Source organism: Myotis nattereri (genome assembly GCF_964212035.1).
Source record: "Myotis nattereri genome assembly, chromosome: 5".
In the NCBI taxonomy this organism is placed as follows: Eukaryota; Metazoa; Chordata; class Mammalia; order Chiroptera; family Vespertilionidae; genus Myotis; species Myotis nattereri.
The window spans coordinates 106,201,658-106,222,145 of record NC_138080.1 but is presented as its reverse complement, the minus strand read 5'-3'; the positions used below and the strand labels follow the sequence as shown (position 1 = coordinate 106,222,145).

Below are 20,488 nucleotides of genomic sequence, written 5' to 3'. Positions count from 1 at the left end.
CCAAGACAGGGAGGCAGGATGGGCAGGGCCTGGAGAGCATGAGGAGTCGGGAATGAGTGAGGCCACCGTTCAGGGAGGACAACCACGTGCTCAGACACAGGACCCCCAGGAGCAGCTGGCTGCTGCCCAGGAGGCCACGGCCTTGCCTGCACCTCTGAGAGCTCAGACACAAAAGGGGGAGGGGAGTGAGAAAGTCCCTGACATGGTGATGAGACCCTGACTCGATGGGGAGCATCTGGAACCTGCTGGGCTGCCCCACGATGGGCTGGAGGAGGACGGGGGCCGGAGACGGACACGGAGGCTGGTCGAGGGCGAGTGGGAGAGATGCGTGTCTGGTGCACGTCTGGGCCTGGGATTTATCAGCACCAGTGCCCATGAGCAGAGGGACCCGAATGGCGCCTGAGTGTCTGTGAGTCGTAGACTCCGAGGGCAATGTGGGGACCGTCAGGCTTCATGGATCTGGACATGCGATGCCCTGAGCTGGCCGGGGTCCCCAGACCGAGCAGGAGAGGGGGGTCTTCTTGGCCCGCAAGCTTTCCAGCTCCTCCCAATGCCGCGGGCAGAACAGAGAGCTGACTATACTCGCAGCACAGGTGCCGCCCAGAAACATTGTACGGGGCTATTTTTAAACATCCGTGATGTGCGTGTGTGCGTGTGTGTGTGTGTGTGTGCGCGAGTGTGTGTGAGTTCGTGCACAAAGTGAAAGGAATGGATGGCAAAAGGCTTCTGGAGCAGAGGGTCTTAACTGTGTTTAGATGTTGGGGTCCCTGCAGGGCACGGGCCCCTCGCAGAGCGCGTGAACAAGGGGACATCCGAGCTGGGAATGGTAACCGTTGGGGAACTGTGGCCAGTCTTTACCGCGGCTGTAAAGCTTAAACGCAGTGAATTTGCAGGCGATGAAATACCATGAATTATAGAGAATGGCCAAATGAGGCCCAGTCGGTTTCCCCAAGTTTCCTCATTCACGGTGATTCTCGGTGTTTGCGTCCCGTCTGCCGCGTGAGCACAGTCGGTAGACACGGGGCGAAGGGTGGAAGGACGTCTGTGGCCGCCACGTCGTCCTGGCCCACGCGGCTGGCTTCCTTCATCCGCCCTTAGCAGCAGCCCTGCCCTCCCCTGACTGTGAGCAATGCCCACCAGCCCTCGCCCCAGGCTGGGCTCAGCGTGGGCCCCCCACCAGCGGGGTCTCGGGGTAATAGCAGTGGTGGTGCCATTCTCCCTGGCTTCTCTCCCTTGGGGTCCCTGCCTCGGCCCCAACCGCTCTGAATGCCGTGCTGTTCTCCTGAGCAGCCGATGTCCCCTCGGGTTTGACACGAGCATCGCAGACACGAGTACAATGTCTGAGAGGCCCCCGGCTTGGGTGACGGAGCCCTCAGGGTCTGGCCCTCGAGTTGCCACAAGGGCAGAGGCTGTGGGGACAGCTTCATTGTGAAACTATGGGCACAGGTCCCATGGGGGAGGTCACCGAGAGGGACCAGGGAAGCAGCAAAGCCCCACCCTTCCCGTTGCCATGGGCACTGCGCCAGCCTGGCGGGCATCCGGTTCATAGCCGCGTGGCTCCTGGCTTGGTCCCTTCTCTCCAGGCACCTGCTTTGCTCCACCTTCTGCTGCTAATCAGTGTCCCTGGGGAGGGTCCAGCCACCATGACTCCACCACCACACGGGGGCTCGTACCCCCTCACCCAGCTCTTTCCCTCCATCTGGGCTCATGCCTGTCCACCGAGCTCTCCCAACAGCTGCTTCACGGCTTTTACGACGTGCCGCTCCCTGAGGGATGCTGCTGGCAGCGTGCGGAGTGATTAGAGAGGGCGTGTGGTGAGCATTTGTAGACTCGAACTTGTTTAGTGTGGGTTATGGACCTCCCTGTCCTCCCAGATTCCCCTGTGGCAGCGGAACCCTCAGCATAACTGCGCTGGGAAGTAGGGCCTTTAAGGAGCTGATTAAGCTTCGTCAGGTCACAAGGGTGGGGCCCTCATCCCATAGGACTGGTGTCCTGATAGAAAGAGGGAGAGATGCCAGGGATGTGGCCACACGGAGGGAAGGCCATGGGAAGACCCAGGGAGAAGGCAGCGTCTGCAACCCTGAGTCCTCACCAGAAACCAACCCCGCCGACACCTGCTCGCAGCCCTCCAGCCACCAGCACCGTGAGAAAACGAGTTTTGCTGTTTATGTCTCCGGGTCTGGCATTGCCTCACGGCAGCCCCGGCCGACCGATGTGATGTGTGCGGGACAGAGGAGGGGGACACAGGCACATCGGAACGCAGTCTCAAGGTGAGATTGCTCGAGGCGAGGCCTAAGTGTTCGAGGTGAAGAAAAATGTTAATAGAACAAGAAATGGTAAGAAATGGTGAGGGTGTTATCCAACCAATGGGAGATTAGGGGACACTGGCTGGGGCAGGTGGCTTTGGAATAAGGTAGCCCGGGTGTGAATGTCAGGTTTGCCCTTCTTTCCTGTGTGCGTTTGGGGAAGCAAACCTCTTGGACGTCAGGTCCCCACAGGTCAAAGCCGGGAAGGGACTTGGCGTTTGCATTTTCTTTCAGGGTGTCTGTGAGGTCCCGGGGCTGTGAGCCCCTGAGGGACCCGCCCTGGTCTGTGTCACGTCCATGTCCCTGGAGCCCAGCCCAGGACCTGCCACCAACGGGATGGCAGGTGGGGAGGAAGGTTGTGCTGTGTGCCCTTGGGAGAATCACTCAGCCTCTCTGAGACGCGGTCTTCACCTCTGAGACGCGGTCTTCACCTCTGAGATGGAGATGCTAATAGCGTCTACCTCAGGATCTTGTTTTGAGGATTCAATGAAGCAACCCCTGTAAAGTACTTAGTACAGTGCCTGACATAGTCTGTTTTTTCAATATTAGTGCATGGTGGTTGAATAATAGACTAAAGGTTTAGTTAGATGGATGAATGAGTAATTAGTGGATGGATGGTGGATGATGGTGGATGGATGGATGGATGGATTGTTCAATCAATGAGTGTATGTATTTATAAGTGAATGAGTTGGCTGATAGCTGAGTAGGTGGATGGATAGATGGATGAATAGATGGATGGATGGATGGATGGGTGGGTGGATGGGTGGATGGATGGGTGGGTGGGTGGGTGGGTGGATGGATGGATGGATGGATGGATGGGTGGATGGATGGGTGGATGGATGGATGGACTCTCGCGAGAGGCCTCCACAGCAGTGATCCCTCCTGATTAAAAACAAGCCACATGTGGGTATCGCGCCAGCCCGTTCTGCGCCTCCCCCCCCCCCCCAGTCGCGATGTACTTCCTTCTTTACTTCTGTAGCTGTAGACTTCTGTTCAGCCAGATTCCAGGCGGTTCTGAATGATGGTTGTTCTGTACTTCAGTTGTCATGTTGATGTGGTTGTGGGAAGCTGCAAGCACAGTGCTATCACCTGTGTTATCATCTTGGTTCTCTCCATAGCCTTCTTCTTAAAGGCCCAGCAGTGAGAGAGTGGTTTAATGTCCAAGCTTTGTCACTCCAGTGTGCCCAGGCCTTTCACGTCCCCTCTTAAAGCACTTTTGCTCCTAATCTGATAAGCAACAGCTCTGAGCCCATCAGACCTGGCCTCCAGGTACCGTTATTTGCAGACAGGCTCTGAGTGATCTATCAAGGGCCTTGGGAGATTATGAGCCCTTCTGTGGAGGCCGGGAGGGTGAGGAGGCCGGGAGGGTGAGGAGGCTGGGAGGGTGAGGAGGCCGGGAGGGTGAGGAGGCCGGGCGGGTGTGGAGGCTGGGTGGTTGCGGAGGCTGGGTGGGTGCGGAGGCCGGGCGGGTGTAGAATCAGGCTGGAGTTTCAGCAGAGGCTCTGGTTTCTGTAAAATGACCCAGCGACTGCCTCAGAGTTGCCAGGTTCCCCGGCGGCCAGATGTGCGTGGCTTCATCCAAACTGCCTCGCTGCAGTGTCAGGGTGTCCAACGGACACAGCGCTGCAGACCAGGAGCCCCTGGACTGAAACAGGATGTGGTCCCTGACACACACCTGCTCTCCCCCCTCTTTCCCCTTTTCGTCCCCCCTGAGCTTTCTGTGACTCCCAGTTCTCAGTCCTCTGGTTTCCTAAGTCGGAGGTTACAGGGCGAGGGGGTGGGCCCACCGGGTTGTAGTTCTTGGAGAGTAAAACCAGCCCCCGGCCCCTGCGTAGCGCTCGCGCGGGCATCGGACAAGCCGTGGTGCAGCACGGACCGGGCATGAGTGCAGTCTGTCACGTCGGGCCCAGCAGCCGATAAGGAGAACCGGGACCTCCTCGTGCTGGCGGAGAACGGCACAGGTGAGACGGGCAGTCAGCCTGGACCTGGCTTCAGCGATGTTGGTACTTGCGTTCTGGCTGAGAAAGAACGCAGAGCCAAGACTCAGACTGTAAGAGAACGTTTATCCAGAAAGTCACAGAGGTCGCAGAAGTGCGCCGGGGACGAAACGGGCTCAGGAAACTAGTTCTGTTGTGGCAAATGGCCCAAGAGAAGACGGCGGCACCAGGGAACCAGGAAAGGCCCCTTATTGTGAGCGCTGCTCGTCCAGGGGACTCTGACCCAAAGCCTGAACTGCCGGTGTGGGGGTTTGATATACATTATCCTCGTGTGGAGGCCCCTGGGGTGGGCTTGGCAGCTCCGCCCGAGTCAGGACGGGGAAGTCAGGTTACTGTTTAACCTGATACTGAACCAGGCTGGAGGTCCCCAAGGTTACCCCCTATCTTCCTCCGGTTACGGAGTCCAAAGAGGCCCTTGGAGCGTAGGAGAGAGAGGCCAGGAAAGCCCGCGGGGAAGCACGGTGTGCTCCACACACAGAGAGAGGCACAGGCCCTGGGCCTCCGCCTCAGGCTCTTGGAGGGAGACCTGAGGGGCGGATCTCGACAGAATGTCCACCAGCTTTCAGGCCTCCAGTGATGGGCTGGCACCAGGGCAGGAGTTATGCGTCACCATCAGCGCAGCTGGTCCCGAGGGCAGCCTGGCGATCCTATTAGTGCCCCCCCTTGGATGGGAGTGGGGGGAAGTGGGAAGAAGGCTTGGGGTGTCCAGTCGATCCCCGGACACTCCCAGCCAGCATCCCACGACCTACTGGGACGTGTGACTGAGCGGGCGTTTCCGCACTTGGAGGGAGCCAGGCTGACCCCCCCCCCCCCCGCAATCTATTCCTTCCGCTCTTCATTGTGTCACGGGTTGTGTTGTGGGCATTCGCCCCCTCCCGCCCTCCTCCGGGCACGGGGCGAACGGGTCCATGGGCATGGCCCCCGAGAGGGTTAGGAGCCAAGAAACGGAAACAGACAAAAACGGCAGCTCCATTTCGCTGTAAAGCAGCTAGAATTAATTGTTCATTCACTCTGGGCCTTGTCGGTGAGGAGTGAGGTGCTGGCAGGAGCAGGGCAGGGAGCGTGCCAAACCCGGACGCGGATCCCGGAGGAGGCGGACCAGGCTCCTGGGTCTGCGATGGACGAGCCCTGGGAGGGACGTTTCAGCATCCTTTGGTGTCATTGTCTCCGCTGACACCAGGACTGCTAGTGGAGGCGTGGGGTCCTCTGCTGATGGCGCCGCTGAAATAAAAGCGACCACATGGCCTGCAGGGCAGAGCGGACCCCCGCTCCTAGGAAGTCAGCTGCTAAGGGAGACAAGAATAGGATGATAGACTGTAACCAGTCCTTACTGAGTGCTAGGCCCTATGACTTTGCATTTATACATATTTAAATGGCGGTAAAATCAACCTGACATACAATCTACCGCCTCAACCGTTTTTCCGTGTAGAGCCCAGCAGTGTCACGTGCATTCACACTGTTGTGCAGACACGTGCCGGACTCTTCTCTTCTTGCACACTGAGACCCTGTCCCCATGAAGCGCGGACTCTCCCCCCACCCACCTCCCTCAGCCCCCGGCGCCCACCCTTCTGCCTTCGGCCTCTATGAACTGACGACCAGTGGGTGGACTCACACAGCATCTGCCGTGAGGAGACCGGCTTATTTCACTTCGCATAGTGGCCTCAAAGGGTCCCCAGGTGGCAGCATTTGCTGGAATTCCCTTCCCCTTCAAGGCTGAATAATATTCCGCTTTACCCTCTCGTCTGGAAGCAGGACATTTTCAGTCCTCTTTTATTCTTGTTTAGTTTTATTTACTTTTATATACACTTTACCAGGCAGAAAAAGTTACCTTTCACTTCCAGAACAGCTTTGTTCTGTACTGAAGCCTGAATGGTGGCTAAAGGCTGTCGAATCTCTCTCTTGCATCTAATATGATGATCAGAGTTTTTTCTCCTTTAATGTGTTAATTTCCATAAATAGCGTTTCTACTATTAAATCAACCTTGCTTTCTTGAAATGAGACCAGCCGAATTATGGTAGATTATTTTTTATCCACTGTTGAATTCAGTTTTCTAATGTTTGGCTTAGGAATTTTCCAGTGATATTCTTGAATAACATTGGTCTTGTTTTTGCTTTCCAACATCACCCTTGTCCGGTTTAGATGCCAAGTTCGTACTAACTTCAGAAAGCATCTCTGGCAATGTTTCCTCTTCTCCAAATTTGTATGAAGTTTGAAATGATCTATCCCTTCAATGTTAAATAGAACTTGGTGTTGTTGTTTTTTTAAAAAATATATATATTTTATTGATTTTTTACAGAGAGGAAGGGAGAGGGATAGAGAGCCAGAAACATTGATGAGAGAGAAACATTGATCAGCTACCTCCTGCATACCCCCTACCGGGCATGTGCCCGCAACCAAGGTACATGCCCTTGACCAGAATTGAACCTGAGACCCCCCCCTCCTCCCCCCCAGTCCACAGGCCGAAGCTCTCCCCACTGAGCCAAACCGATTAGGGCTGCTTTTATTTTTATATGCCATTCTTTCTAATTGCTTTGAGTTTATCGACTCGTGCCTTTCCTAACTCTTTTAAGTTGGATGCTTAACTCATTTCTCCCCCATCTCATCTACTTCTTTCCTCATATAATCACTTAAGGCTATAACATTCCTTCTAAAAAGCAATTGAATTGCCTCCCGCATTTTGTTACATAGCTGTTTTATTATCACTCAGTTCTAAGTATTTTTTAAATTGTCTTTATGAATTCGTCTTTAACTCATGAGTTATTCTGAAGTTTATTTTAAACTAGAGGCCTGGGACATGGATTCGTGCACTGGTGGGGTCCCTCTGCCTGGCCTGCGCCCTCTCGCAATCCAGGACCCCTCGGGGGATGTCAGACTTCCAGTTTTGGCCCCATCCCCACAGGCCAGGCCGAGGGACCCCACCGGTGCACAAATCCATGCACCAGGCCTCTAGTATGCATGTAAGATCTTTGGTTGCTCTCTTCCTGCCCTCCCCCTTCTCCTTGTCCCTCTGAGATTCATCAGTCTGTTTCATGTTTCCATGCCTGTGTGTTGAGCGTCTGCCCCCTGGTGGTCAGTGCGCATCATAGCTAATGGTCGAATGGTTGCTTAGGCTTTTATAAATATAGATTCTCAGTGTTCGTGGGTTTTATTCCATAGACGGGGGACATCAAATTCTGCTGCCCATGGAGGTGTCCACTTTCCCCTGCCTCAGCCACACCTGGCTTGACCATGGACCTTGCCTCTCCCCCTAAGCCCGCAGCCTTCCCCACACAGCACCCCGGCAGCCACGGCCAGTCACGTGGAGAGGAAACCTGGAGACGGGAACCCCTGTGGGGAGGAGGCCCAGGGAACTGCCAGGCTCACACTCCTGCTGAACGAAAATTACCTTGATCTCGAGACAGTAACAGCACCAGCGTCCCCCAGCCCGGGGCCAACTTATCTCAACCACAAGGACACGGTGACTCGGAGGCATTTACTGAGCCCTGACTGTGTGTAAGGCAGTGATAACGACCGGACTGGGCTGTCCTCCGGCCGTGGGCAGTCAGCCGGGCCACCCCGAGCCTTTCACTGCACAGCCTGGGCTGCTGCCCCTGAGCGGCCATTTCCCAGCCGCGGGGCCCGCGCTGTTATCTCCGCTCCGCAGATAACGGACCGGGACTCAGAGAAATTAGGTAGCTTGTCCACGTTTGCCCGGGCACATCAGCGCTGAAATCCCAAGCCACGTGGGTGCTGCCTCCGTGGGAGCGTGCAGGCCTCCTCTCCGCCGCCGTGCTCTCCGCGGGCTCACATTGGAGGGGGAGCGCCGATGCACGCGCCTATCGGTCTCCATGGCCAGCCCCGCCGCCCGGGTCCAGGGGGCTCTCGGCCTCCGAGAAGCAGCATCTTGCTTCGGCCGCGTCTGTTTCCTTATCTCTCCAGGACGCTGGCCAGCCGAGCAGAATGCTTATCTCACGGCTTCAGGGCTTTGAGAAAATTTGTTCTGGGTGCGGAGTGTCCTTCTGGGGGCCCGTGCGCACACAGTAAACTTCTGGCCGTTTCTCATCCGTCCCCACCGGGAGCGGCGGCCACGTCTGGTCCCTGCTCCGGGGATGGCTTCGGGCCTGGACAACCACGGCCCTGCGGTCACCCGGCCCTCACGGGCACGGCTGGGATTTCCCCGGAGGCCTGTCGCCGGCTCCTTGTGGAGCAGGGCCGCGTGCTCACCCAGCTCCGCTGCTCCGGTGTCTGGATGTGGGGGGAGCAGAGCCGGAGAGGACGCACCCACAGGCGGGTCCTCGTGCCCGGACAGGCTTGTCACGGTGACCACGAGGGTGCGAGAGTGCGATGGTCCCCAGGCCTGCACACCTGGCCCACAGACAGGAGCTCCGTTACCTGGGAGCGCCTTACAAACACAAATTCTCCTCCGCATCCTGCCGCATTTCAACCCCGGTGGCGGGAAGCCGCTCAATGCTAAGGTCTCTACGAGACACCGGGAAGCCCATCCAACTCCTCTTCTCGCCCTTCCACCAGCTCTTTCCCCGTGTCCACAGGGCCTGTGGGTCTGAGCATGGCGTTGGGGGACCCAGGTCTACAACTCAAAACCCTGGCCTGTCCCCTGGGAACAAAAATCCCATCAAGACCCAGGTCCTTCTGATTAGCTGGCTAGACTCTGGTTTTATTTCCTCTTCCCCTCTCTCCCTTTCTCATCATGTTAATGAGAGGAAGGGGGGAGGAGGAGGAAGGAAGGCAGAGAAGAGCAGAACCAGCTGCCGGTGCAGCCCCCTGTCTGTGAGCTCCATGAGGAGCCCTTTCCGGGGCATCTAGTCCCGGACAAACCCGGCAGATGTGCCAGGCGGAGCCCAGAGAGCTGCACCCTTTGGAGACATCCCAGCACCCTGAGCTGTTTGTCCAGAGGAGCAGGGAGAGGCTTCCACGCATAGTGGAGTGACCGAGGGGACACTCAGACATCCCCAAGTGGAAATATTTGACGGGAGAGCCTCCTCTAGGGAGGGGGTGAGCAATCCCAGGTGCGGAGTTTCTGGGGTGGATTGAGCTGGCAAATGCTGGAGGCCGAGGTGGAGGCCGGCGCTGATGGGGGCCCCAGAGGCCCTCGGGGGATCCTGGTGGCTCCTGCTGACCTTGGAGCTGGGGCTCGGAGCCCCAGGGACCTGACCCGACAGGGGAAGCCATGTGTGGGCGGGGTTTGGGGAGAGCCCTGGCCCCCAAGCCGGCTGCATAGACAGGAGACGCGGCTGTCACCTTCCACCCTTGGCCAGGGCAGGATTCTGCCGATCTATCCTGTACATCTTCCTTCCCGCCGGCCCAGACTCCAACTCAAATCCCCCCTCAGAGCCCAGCAGCCGCCACTGCCCGAGACCCGTCAGCACCCAGCGAGGACACCAGGTTGTCAAGCCCGGGCTGGGTCTCCCATTGGGCAGCGCCCTCCACAGGACCACTGGGGTGCGGGCCCTGTTCTGTGGTGCGCTCCGTCCCACAGGGGCCACGGGGGCTGCGGGCATGAGGGGCAGCTGGTGTGACTGATGGCGTGACTGGTTTTGTTTCATTTAAATCCATGAAAGTTAAATTGTCACTCTTCGGCGGGAGTGGGGGGCTATGGATGTCCAGCATCTGTTTGGTGAGAAGCTCTCCTGTCCTCACGCGCCCTGACCCCTCTGTGGTCCCTGCTGGGGGATGCCACCATGTCGGCGGCAGCTGACTGTCCGAGTCTGAGCCGGTTTTGGGCGTTCCAGACCGGCCACCAGCCTGGAGCCCGCCTGACCTCTCCTCACCTGACCCCCGGGGGCTGCTCCCCCAGTTTGCAGGTGAGGGATCACGTAGGGGACATGAGTCACCAAGATCAGAGGGCGCGTGCCGGCCAGGCCCTGAGGACACTCAGCCCCTGCGCTTCCCCTGCACACGTCCCATCGCCACAGCTGCGCGGCCCGTTGGCCGCAGGACCCCGGACCAACGGCCGGCCGTGGACTCGGGAACCACCCCCTCGTCTGGCCAGTCTTCGGGGCCGAAGCAGAGGGGCCGCCGTGGCTCAGCCCCAGCACCTATGTGCCAGCCGGAACGGCCTCTTTATGCCCCGCCTGCGAAGCCGCGTTGCTTTCGGGAGAGGCAGGGCGGCCGATGGAGCGGTTTCACGGCCATCCAGTCAGAAGGAGCTGCATTTCCTGGGGGCCGGCGAGGCGGGCTGCCTTCCCGCCAGTCTTCAAAACAGGGGGACGCGCTTAGGTGCTGGGGCCAAGTCAGCAAGCTTCCGGAGGCTTCTCTTTATCAGTCACTCAGCACACGTTCCCCCCTTACCGATGGCCACCTATTGCAACAAAACTCCGCGCAGGCTCCGCGCGAGGCGGAGACACGGAGAGCGGGAGGGAGGGGGTGGCGCCTCCCATTCCAGGTCAGAGACGGGAGCGTCACAGCGGAAAGAGGGCGACCGGACGTCCATGGTGAAAAACGAACGTCGACACTCAGCTCGCACCACAGACGCAGATCAACTGAAAACCGATCGCAGGCCCTGGCCGGGCCGCTCGGTGGTTAGTGCGTCCGCCTGCCACACCAAGGTTGTAGGTTCGAACCCGGTCAGGGCACAAGCATCAACCCCTGAGCGCATAAGTGGAACAGCAAGTCCATGTCTCTCTCTCTCTCTCTCCCTTCCCGTCTCCCGAGGAGCAGGGAGCGGCTGCCACTCGGATGGAAGCCTCTCTCTCAAAAAATTGATTGTAGATTTAAGTATAAAGCAGCCTAAGCCAATAAAACATCTAGAAGGAGCTGGTGAAAATGTCTGTGACCTTGGTTTACGCAGAGGTTTTTGTAGCAAGGACACAACAAGCAAAAGCCATAAATGAAAAAAAAAATGAGAAAGTGGACTTGGGTAAAACGCAAAACTTCCGCTCCTTGGAAAACGCTGTTAAGAAAACGAAAAGCCGCAGACGGGAGGAGGCATCTGTAAAACACGTCTGATAAAGAACTTGGGTCCAGAATAAAGAACTCATAACTCAGGATGAGAAAACAAACACCACTCAAAAATGGTAAAAAGAAAAAAAAGATTTGAATAGACACTTATTCAAAGTAAGACTACAGAGGGCCAATAAGCACGTGAGAAAATGCTCGCGGCATCGGGCACGTGGTAACCACAGATCAAAGCCACAACGTGCCTGGCGCACCCATCGGAACGGCGAAAGCCAACAAAGGAAAACCATCATGACTCTGGTCTAAGCGTCTGTGTCCCCCAGATTCATAAGCTGGGATTCTAAGCCCCAAGGCGATAGCATTGGGAGGTGGAGCCTGCGGGTGGTGGGTCATGAGGGTGGAGACCTCCTGCGTGGGGTGAGTGGCCTTGGAGAGGGGCCCAGGGCTCCCTAACCAGGTGCGGACCCACCCAGAAGCCTGCTCCCCACGAGGGCCCCGCCCGCTCTGCTGGCTCCTGGTCACAGAGGGATGGCCAAGGCAGAGTGGCCATGGCTCCTGGCCACCGCCTCCCGGCTGCGCCTCCATGTCCCTGGTTTCTGTGCCGCCCGGTGTGCGGTGCTGCATCAAAGCACCTGAACAGACTACGCCAGATCCACCTCAGGAGGCGCAGGGCCGGTGCCTCACGCCAGGCTGGCCCGGAGCCCGACGGCCCATCCCGCCACCGCGAAGGACGGTTTGGTGACGCCCCACACCGCCCTGTCACACCCACTCTGCGCTCAGCAGCCCTCCTCTAGATCTTCACCCATGCCAACCAAAGACCCGTATGCAGGCGGCAGCTTTGGTCAGAACCAACCAAAACAGAACCATCCACATACCTTCCCACCGCTGGACCGACCGTGCGCCCCACGGGGACATGTTCCTGAGCGATAGGGAGGGATCGGCTCCTGAAAAGGCAGCAGCATGGATCATTCTGGAAAAGGTGACGCTCCTTGAAAGAAGCCACGCACAAAAGCGACCAGCTGTGATGTCATTTGCATGCTAATCTGGGAGCGGGGGCGGAGGGGAGGGAGGGAGCGTCCGGGGTGACGGGAACCTTCAGTCTGGACAGGCCGTGCTGCCGTGACTGAACCCTCGTCAAGATGCACACCTGCAAGGGTGCACACCCCTCCCCGTGCAGTGCATCGCAATAAACCCGGCTCTGAACAAAAAGTGTGAGATCCTACCTGCCCCCCAATAATGGCATCCGAAAGGGGGGGCAGCATGGCACTACAGCTCCGGTCCTGGGAACTTAGGCTGTAGCCCGTGCGTTTACCAGCAAACATCACAGTCCTGTGTTCTCCGGAGCGCAAAGCCCGTGAAATTGGATAATCTTTCCATTATCTTCTGTTTTCAGCTCAAAAAAAAAAGGACTTTTCATCTTCCAAAATGTTATCTTTCCAGAAAAAGGTAATATTTCATTTCTTTATACCCTGCTTCACCCTCGGAGAAATGGAGGCTGCTTACAAGGGTGCTTTCTATAAAGTACAGGCCAGAGATAGGGGTCAGGGTCGCAGGAAAGAATAGGGACCGCGTTGGGGCATGGTGGGGGGTGGCGGGGGGAGGTGCCCGCCCAGCCCCTACACGGACTTGTTTAGCCCCGAGCTCCTGGTGCCAAAGGAGATGGGGGCGGGGAGATGGAAGAATTAACCAGTCAGATAACCTACATAGCACAGAATAGGAAACGCTCTAGCTCCTCAGCGACAGAAAATGATAGCCAGGCGACAGCCCGCCTCCTGGATGCCAGGAGACACAGCCCCTATGCCGAACACCCAAGGAAAACCTGGAGGCTTTCTTGCTGAAGGGAGGGGAGAGAACGGATATTAGGGTGACCATCCGTGATCTCTGCCATGGCCATCCCTGCGGTTGCCCAAAGTGGACACTCGCCCTTGTCAGCTGCGCATCCTCCAGTTGTATGAATTTTACCTCCTGAACAGAACAGCTCGCTACTCGTCAGCCAGGGCTTTGGAGTCAAAACACCTGAATTGAAATCCCTGATTTGCCCCTTAGTAGCCATGTGACCTTACACTACCACTCTGATCCTTTCCATAAGCTTCCCCCAGGCAGGCAGTGCCCCATAGCCTCCCTCTTCCTGAGCGCACTCCTACTCATGCCTCAACACCCAACCCAAATAGCCCCGCTTTGGGAAAGCTTTCCTTGACTTTGCCAGAGTCCTATGTACCCACCTTTCTCACTGACCTTTCTTCCCTCAGTACGTATGAGGTCGAATCCATTTCTGTGTGCCCAGCGCACAATCAACATTCAGAAAATGTTTCTTGTATTTCAACTGTTTCCAAATATTTAAATGTTTGCATGGAGAAAGAATTAAATGGTAGCTATTATTATCATTGTGCTTATTATTACAATTATTTTGCTGTCGCATGCACAAAATGTATGTGATTGCTTGGGTCTTAGTCCACATTTGCAAAGCAAGTTAAGAGAGTGAAAATTCACCGAAGAAAATTCCAACAGAGAAAGGCCTTTGGAAAGCGGCTACAATAGGAAGAGGTGTTTCTATGGGGCTGGCTGCCCCGTGACAGCTCAATGTGCCCTGAGCCCGGGGCATAATCCAGGCACATTGGATAAAACTTCTGTCTTCTTTCCAAAGCCTTAAATCAAAGAGAAATTTGCTTGCAGCATCAACTCTGCGTCTTAAAATAGCAGCGTATTAGCATCAACAATGGGATTAATTAGGCTTCCCTGGAAACGTTCAAACAAAGGCCCCGCAGCTCTTGGGGAAGGTCAGGCTTTCATTCTTTTCTGCTTCAGTCCCACAGTTATCACCTCTGTGCAGGCCCAGCTCTGCAGCAGGCGGGGCGGGCGCCTCCAGTCCACGCCGAGGCTCTGAGGCTCCCAGGTCACGGGTTCCCAGGGGAGGTCTGCGGGCCAGGCTTTCTCCCGGGGTAGCCGGCGGGGGTCCTGCGTCCTAGGACTGGGGGCTGACGGACGGACCCGGGGCTTGGCAGTTCAGCATGTGCTCTGCCCTCCCCTCTCCGGCCTTCACTGTCCTCCTCTGTGAAATGGGAGTGGCGTTTTCCACCGAAGAGCAGGCTGTCCTGTGGGTTCAAACCTCAGTCCCTGGCACGTGCCTCTCCCGTTTCAGCAACACGCTGCCCCCTGTGGCTCTTCGTTACTTAATATTTTCTTCAATCAACACATTTTAGGAGGAAAGGCTATAGCATTACTTTCGTAGATGAAAAACAAGATCATCTCATTCACAACCAAGGACTATCAAAATACATATTAACCAGCGAGTTATCATGTGAGCCAAGCTTTGGGGAAGACGGTGCTTTTACCTGTTTAAGAGGAAAACTCTCTGGGACCTGAGGAGTTTTGACCTTCATGGTTTGACCTTTCTTCTCGCTGACACCTCCCCCCCCCCTGCCCTACTTGCCCCATCCCAGAGTCTCCCCACTGTCTCTGGGCATAGCGGTCTCCTCTCCCTCCGCAGAGCTCTGTGCTGCCTGGTAGGCTGATGTGCATGGACAAGGAAAGGGGGGAGGGAAGGGAGACACATCCCCTCGGCCTGGGTCCCAATGCATCATGGAACGTGCTGGAACCCACGCCACAGCTGTGGTCCAGACGTGCACAGCTCTGTCCCAGACTCAGGTGCCCGGGAGGAAGTCAGGCGGGTCCCTGTTCTCAGTGTCATTCCTCATGTACCAGTACTCCCTCCCTGGGCATTTCTACACTTAGCCGACAGGACACTAACTGTGTTGTTTTTAAACCAGTGTATCATCAGTTGGAGCCTTTTTTGATGCAAGTGACAGAAAAAATCCTTCTGGATGCACTGAAGTAAATAATAGAAAGTTATCGGCTCACAGAACTAAATAGTCCTTCAGCTTCAGGCAAGGCGTGATCCAGGGCTAAAGTCATGAGACAAGGATGGGCCTCTCTGTCCACGATTAGCCCCGTTTTCTTCCTGTGGCTGCTTCTTTCGCCAGCTCTTCCCCTGTGGTCATATATGACTAATCTGAGCTGCCAGGGACCAGGTGTCTAGATGCCAAGCCAACGGGAACAGGTAGGCCTTGCCCAGGCAACCTTCTCAGCAAATGCTGGCGTCCATGGGGAGTGGGAATTCTAGGGCCACACACTCTATCCCCAATCAGTCGGTCATCGCCACCAGGAGTCGTGGCACTTGGATGACTCGGCCCTGGGTCAGCCGCCTCCTCCAGAAGCCCCCGGGAGGGAAGTGGAGGAGGAGGTGGCCCCACAGAGGAAAAAGGGGGTGATTACTAAGAGATAGAACGGATGCTGGGGGCAGAGGCCACACAGGTCCAGGCTATTGGCATTATGTTCAGCTGCTTGTAACAGGAAAGCAAAAAAAAAAAAAAAAAAAAAAAAGGATTTAAAAGCTAGAAATACAGTTCTCTCTCTTACAAAAGAAATATGGGACTGAGTACAGTGGGGCCTTGACTTACGAGTTTAATTCTTTCCGATACCGAGCTCGTTAAGGAGCTCGTTAACTCAAATTACTCTGTCAACTCAATGCAAAAAATTAGCCTAGAGACAGCTGGCATCTCAAAAAACTCGTTAGTCGGGACACTCGTAAGTCAAGGCCCCACTGTATTATAAAGCTAGTGGGATGCCATTAAGGACTTGCTCATAGCTTCCATTCTCAGAGTTACATGCTGGCCTCGGGTGGTCTAGCCTGGCCTCAGATGGTCTAACCTGGCCTCAGATGGTCTAACCTGGCCTCGGGTGGTCTAACCTGGCCTCGGGTGGTCTAACCTGGCCTCAGATGGTCTAACCTGGCCTCGGGTGGTCTAGCCTGGCCTCAGATGGTCTAGCCTGGCCTCGGGTGGTCTAACCTGGCCTCGGGTGGTCTAGCCTGGCCTCAGATGGTCTAGCCTGGCCTCAGATGGTCTAACCTGGCCTCGGGTGGTCTAACCTGGCCTCGGGTGGTCTAACCTGGCCTCGGGTGGTCTAACCTGGCCTCGGATGGTCTAGCCTGGCCTCGGATGGTCTAACCTGGCCTCGGGTGGTCTAACCTGGCCTCGGGTGGTCTAGCCTGGCCTCGGATGGTCTAGCCTGGCCTCGGGTGGTCTAGCCTGGCCTCGGGTGGTCTAGCCTGGCCTCGGATGGTCTAGCCTGGCCTCGGGTGGTCTAACCTGGCCTCGGGTGGTCTAACCTGGCCTCGGGTGGTCTAGCCTGGCCTCGGGTGGTCTAGCCTGGCCTCGGGTGGTCTAACCTGGCCTCGGGTGGTCTAGCCTGGCCTCGGGTGGTCTAACCTGGCCTCGGGTGGTCTAACCTGGCCTCGGGTGGTCTAACCTGGCCTCGGGTGGTCTAGCCTGGCCTCGGATGGTCTAACCTGGCCTCGGATGGTCTAGCCTGGCCTCGGGTGGTCTAGCCTGGCCTCGGATGGTCTAACCTGGCCTCGGATGGTCTAGCCTGGCCTCGGGTGGTCTAACCTGGCCTCAGATGGTCTAGCCTGACCTCGGGTGGTCTAGCCTGGCCTCAGATGGTCTAGCCTGACCTCGGGTGGTCTAGCCTGGCCTCAGATGCTCTAACCTGGCCTCGGATGGTCTAACCTGGCCTCCGGTGGTCTAACCTGGCCTCGGATGGTCTAACCTGGCCTCGGATGGTCTAACCTGGCCTCCGGTGGTCTAACCTGGCCTCAGGTGGTCTAACCTGGCCTCAGGTGGTCTAACCTGGCCTCAGATGGTCTAACCTGGCCTCCGGTGGTCTAACCTGGCCTCGGGTGGTCTAACCTGGCCTCAGGTGGTCTAACCTGGCCTCGGGTGGTCTAACCTGGCCTCAGATGGTCTAACCTGGCCTCCGGTGGTCTAACCTGGCTTCGGATGGTCTAGCCTGGCCTCAGATGGTCTAACCTGGCCTCAGATGGTCTAACCTGGCCTCAGATGGTCTAACCTGGCCTCGGGTGGTCTAACCTGGCCTCGGATGGTCTAACCTGGCCTCGGATGGTCTAACCTGGCCTCGGGTGGTCTAGCCTGGCCTCGGATGGTCTAGCCTGGCCTCGGTGGATTTGCAGGTGCAGCCTGTTATCCTGAGTTGGCAGGAGGAGGCAGCAGTTGTGTGGGGGGAAAGGGAGGCAAATGGGCCCCCTCCCGGCTGAGTGAACAGCCATTTACACTGTAAGAAAGGCTGGAAAAACGTCATCTTTTCCCACACAAATGAGGATCAGGATCCTGTTGCTCACGGATAGCATTTTGAATGTGCGACCTCTGGCTCCAGCTTAGCATCCGAGACACCTTTCAGTCTCATTTCCTTTGCCTTTTTGTTGAAATCATAGCCATGGCCTTCCGCACGCACCCCTGCCCTTCCCCTAGGTGACCCCTAGGAGCCCGCGGGCAGGCGTTCCTGCTCCCACGCACACAGGTGAGAGAACCAGGTTCACCGAGCTAACAGAACACGCCCCCCCCCCCCCCGCCCCACTGAGGGCGAGTCCCAGATCTGGGGTTTAAACTCTGATCTCATCCCGCTAGTCCGCTAGTCCTCATCCCATCACGGCAGCCGCCCCCTCTGAGAACCGCAAAGCATTAGACCCACCTGCCCCTGGCGACCGCCCTGAGCGCCTGCTGGCTGCTGGGGCGACGGCAGGTCGGATGGGATCGGTCAGGTGCCGAGGTTGTGAGTTGACTGAAGGAAGGCAGGCACACACCCAGGGTTCTCCTGGCGTGGATTCTGAAATCAGAAGCTGTTATCGGAACCGCCGCCTGCTTATGGCCGCGCTCAGCAGGCGGGCAGCCGGTCGCACTGAATCGCACCGCGGAGCCGGCAGCTCTGCCCCCCCCCCCCGCCCTCCCCCTCACCCCCCCACCCCCAGCTCCTCGTGGTGCCCGCTCACCCGCGTTTCCCCTCCACGTGTTTATCTGCGCGGCTCCCTGTTTTCAGTAGCTTTCCTTCCGGTGCCTTTAGACAATGCGGGGCCTGGACGTGCCCCTGGCTGTCAGGCCGTCAGCTCTGCACAGCCCGCCCGCCTGCCCGTCTGAAGGCCCCTGCTTTCACCAGATTGCAATCTTGATGCGGCTTTTCAAGCCTGGCTGTGGGTTTCATCACTTTTCCTTTCATTTTTCCAGGACTGCAGACAGCGGGGTGAGTGTGCACCCGTGCACAGACCACCCTCGGAAGCCTGTTTCTCCAGACCCGGCGCCTTCACAGCGCGCAAAAGAGGACCTGCCTTTGACCTTTGCTGCTCCCGCCGACCTTGACAAGGCGTTCAAGAACCGGACCTTCACCTTTAGCACCTGCTCCGCCGTCCAATCCTGCGTTCTGATCCACTCGACCCTTTGTAGCAGAACCCAGCCAGCTGCCTGCTCTGGTTCCGGGCTCTCTCCAAGCTCGCCCTCCTTGACCTTGAATCTCCTTTCTCTCTCCCCGCCACCTCCTGCCCTGTGGCCTGGCCTCACATCCCCATCTCCGCCTGGCGCCCCTGACACTGCCCACCCCCGGGCCTGCTTCCCTTGGGTGCAGGAGAGCGGGAAATCCGTTTCTTTTGAAAAATTTTCTCTGGTTGGTGCAGGAAGGAGGGCTGCCTAAGACTCTGACCGGGTACAAATAAAAGACAGCCATGCCTTCAAAATGGCTCCCAGGCCCCGTGCTTCACAGGGCAAACGCCGGCGTAGATGACTTATTTAATACAGTTTATTCTGAGCCCTTTGAAGTTTAAGGCCACAGCCCGGGTGGAGGAGGACGCTGCATAACTGCGTCCCAGGCCTGAGGAGCTCTCCCCAGCAGCTGGGGGGGGGGGGGGGGGAGGGGGCGGGAGGGCAGGGAGGAGGCTGGGAGAGAGAAGGTTCCTTCCCGCCACCCGGGGGCAGGCGGGTTTCAGGAAGAAACCGCAGGGGAGGGAATAATTCCCTCCGACCCCTTTAAGTTTTCCTGGTTGGACAATCAAGTTAACATGAGACAGAGGAACAGGCGAAAATGATGACGTGTATTATGCACGTATATACGGGGGTTCCCTAGGAATACGAGACAGGTTGGGGCCTCAGGGGTGGGATCTGCCTGGGCTGGTGAGCACAGCCCATCTCCCAGGCCCAGGGTCCGGCTCAAGGAGGCCCTGGCTCACGTCGGTTGTCTTGACCCCAGGCTCGTTCCCCAGAAACTCATGGCGGCAGAACGGGTCCCAGTGTTAGAATCGGGGTTGTTACTGAAAACGGGGCGCCTGGGCATCAGACAGGTGTGGCACGCCATTATTCCACAGGATTAGAGTCGGACAAGCGGCCCAGCAGGACGAGGCCTCCGGAGCCGCAGCCCTGTGGCCCCCACGTCTAAGAAGGTCCTCTGAGACCTGGCCTCACTATGGGGGTGTAGGCCTTCGCCCTGTGCCTCAGTCCCTGGCAGTCTTCACCCCCAGTTAGAAACCAAGCCCCCGTCATGCCCTGGCCTCGCACCTAATGCGACAGGAGGAAACCCGCTGTCTTTCATGGAACCAGCGCCGTTCCCGGGAGAGGCGGACCCAGCTTGTCTTTGTAACGACGGAAATCCAATCATCCTCGCCCCTGAACGTGCGCACGTGGGAACCACTTTCTCTAATTAATCGGTGCTACTGCCTGTGCTGGGCCGTTCTGTCTGGGAGGCTGATCAGGGACGTGGGGCCAAGGCCACCGGAAGCCTCCCGTTCACTGAGCTCAGCCAAGCACCCACCCAGGTCAGCTTTGCCGCAGGCGGCCTCCTGCGCTCCCAGTAAAGCTCCCAGTAAAACACGCGTGGCCAGCACTGGGTGGGGCGGGGGGGGGGGCGGGGGGGCGTTGAGGGAAGGCTGCCTTCCCCTTTCCCCTCACCTCATCGGAAGACCTGGGAAGAGGGCTCCCCTTGGAGCTGAGGGCAACCTAAACACCCGGCAAAGCCTCCCCCATGGACGGCAACACGCCCAGGTTCTGGACCTGGCGTGTGCACATCTCCAGGGGCCACTGGGCCGACCAGAAGCAAACTGACTGTTCGTCTGGGTCAGGAAGTGCTTTCCTGTCTTCCTCCTGCATTCGCTGGGGAGGAAGGGGCCCGGCCGGCCCAAAGCTGGGGTCCCCACACTACAGTCCTCACTTGGGCCCTTGGGGATTGCTGGGGTCCAACCCCAGCAGGTCCAGGGGTCCCCAAAGGTGTGGACGGAGTCGGTGAAGAAGGAATGACAGAGGCAGCGTTCAGGTGATCATCATAGCCGGGTTCTCTTGTCAGGGTCTCCAACCAGGTTCTGTAGCCAGGTTCCCTTGCTAGGTTCTCCAGCCAGGTTCTCTTGCTAGGTTCTCCAGCCAGGTTCTCTCCAGGTTCTCCAGCCAGGTTCAGTAGCCATGT

At 57.4% G+C, this 20,488-nt stretch overlaps 1 long non-coding RNA gene across 2 annotated transcripts in view; it reads left to right on the top strand.

Annotated features, from left to right (window-relative positions):
• Positions 1-19,873, top strand: part of LOC308518917 — a 34,629-nt gene extending 14,756 nt beyond the window's left edge. For both annotated transcript variants that reach the window (XR_013995964.1, XR_013995965.1), the window contains exon 3: positions 18,274-19,873. This is a non-coding gene — a long non-coding RNA (uncharacterized lncRNA). The remainder of the gene's footprint in view (positions 1-18,273) is intronic.
• Positions 19,874-20,488: the final 615 nt, after the last annotated feature.